The sequence below is a fragment of the Gavialis gangeticus genome, unplaced genomic scaffold (genome assembly GCF_001723915.1).
Source record: "Gavialis gangeticus isolate Ggan-Ray unplaced genomic scaffold, GavGan_comp1, whole genome shotgun sequence".
In the NCBI taxonomy this organism is placed as follows: domain Eukaryota; kingdom Metazoa; phylum Chordata; order Crocodylia; family Gavialidae; genus Gavialis; species Gavialis gangeticus.
In genome coordinates, this window is record NW_017729022.1 from 61335815 (window position 1) to 61337784 (window position 1970).

At 38.9% G+C, this 1970-nt stretch overlaps 1 long non-coding RNA gene across 1 annotated transcript in view; it reads left to right on the forward strand.

Moving 5' to 3' along the window:
• LOC109295972 overlaps positions 1-1964 on the forward strand; it is a 16283-nt gene extending 14319 nt beyond the window's left edge. Inside the window, exon 3 of the long non-coding RNA XR_002096870.1 lies at positions 536-1964. This is a non-coding gene — a long non-coding RNA (uncharacterized LOC109295972). The remainder of the gene's footprint in view (positions 1-535) is intronic.
• Positions 1965-1970: the final 6 nt, after the last annotated feature.

A 1970-nucleotide genomic window follows, 5' to 3' on the forward strand; every position in this document is an offset into this window, starting at 1 on the left:
TGAAAAAATAAAGAGGGAAGAGAAAGCAGGAGCTTTCAGGTGAAAGGCTGGGGAGACACAGGAGAAGCTTTAGAGATGAGATAAAGGACAAAACGGTATAGGGGACAAAGAAAAGGAGGAAGAAGGCAGAGGGGTGGGAATGCAGTGATGTTGCTGCCGGATGGTAGATACAAATATTCACTTGCCTGGAATGTGGCTATGCAAGCAGGGCCAGAACAACCCACAGACAGTTTGGGCCCAACACTGCAAGGTCAAATCATTATCCAGCACTTCACTCTTTCTGTGTAAACTCATCTAGGCTGCTCACACAGGCTTACCCATCCATAGACTATATTTATTAGGTGACTGTGAATCTAAGCCTTGATTTTTATTCTGCATATTTATTCATAACGTGTTCCAGGTCCAATCTGAAACAGCTTTGGATCAGGCTTTTTTAGCACATTGGTTATTGCTGATTCTACTTAACAAGAATAATGGGCTTGAATCATTCCTGAAACAAGTCAGTGAATATGACTTTGTCCCATTAATTTTCCAGAGTCATGTGAAGACCAAATGAAACCAGACAGGGCCTGGTGTCAGACTGACAGAAGCATCCATGCATAGCTCTTACAACCTTAACCAGGAAGCGGGAGACAATGTACAGAGCAAAATGTCTAAAATATCTGATATAATCTCTTCAAGGTATATGGAAATATGAACTAAAATAATTACTTGATCTCAGTCAGTAAGATGGGAAAAATGCAACCTAACCATGTCTCCTGTTTTTGCTCTCTCTTCCATTCTACTCCTTTTTCCTTTTCTTTACATACAAATTCTTTTAAAAAGCTGTTTACTTTTGTTTGTAATTCAATTTACATAATTTTAAACTTGTGTGCCTCTTAGGGTTTTTTCTTCTTTCTTTTTTAATTCACCCTACTGTTTTTATTTCCTTTTCCAGTTTATTTTTTATACTTTTGGTCTTTCAGTTTTCAGTCCTTATCAGACATTCTTATTTTCGTTTCTTTACTCTCTAGTTCTGCTCCCATTTCTACTTTCTCTTCCTCTTTGCTCCTATTCTGGATCAGTTTCAGTTAGGAATATTTGAAAGTCAGAAGGAAAGGTTACAAATTAAATGTTAACCCTCCACCTGTTTTGACAACAAACTGCCTTCTTCCTACCTACCACCCACCAAAACATTTCCCCAAACTTACATGCAAGCACAAAAATGAATTACCTAGAAACCATGCATGGAGGCCAGATCCTAGGCACAAGCATCAAAATAACCACCTCTCTTTTACTATATTAAATAATTACGTTTAGCCCCAATAGAACACATTTAATCTTTAAATGCCTGTGCAACCCTTCATTAATTTGTCCTCACAATATAATTAAATATTATTATCCCCATTTAACAGACAGGGGAACCTGAAACGAAGAGAAGTTATGTAACCCATAACAAATGCATGCATTCATGCTACCCACAAACTTAAACAAATTGACTCTTATCTCTGAGACACCTTCAACTCACACAGATACCAATCTGTAATCAGATTGTTCACTGTCCATTGTTCAACAGCTTGCTTTAAGGCAAGGAAGTTGCACAGTCATCTTCCCTCACTGGGCAGCTTTTCAGAAGATGAAAGGAGAGTAAACTGTAGAGACAATGAGCAGAAAACAAACACTAGCACTCACAGTCCCATTCCAGCACTGTCAGGATGTTTGATAACTTTCTTTGCTTACTGACGATTGCAAATACAGGTTCTTCCTGGTTCTAGTACCTGTGGATCAGCACCTAGGTTATTACAAGGAAAATCACCTTGGACATGTGCATGGAAAGGATAATATCTTGGATGATTAAAAAAGCTGGCATGATTGAAGGATATGCTAGAAGATGTGGAGGCTGTGAGCATGGGAAAGCAGGTAATAAATATGGATTCTAGGGCCTGAGGGAAGGGAGTCAGAGATGTGTATGGTGGAGCTGTGGAGTCATG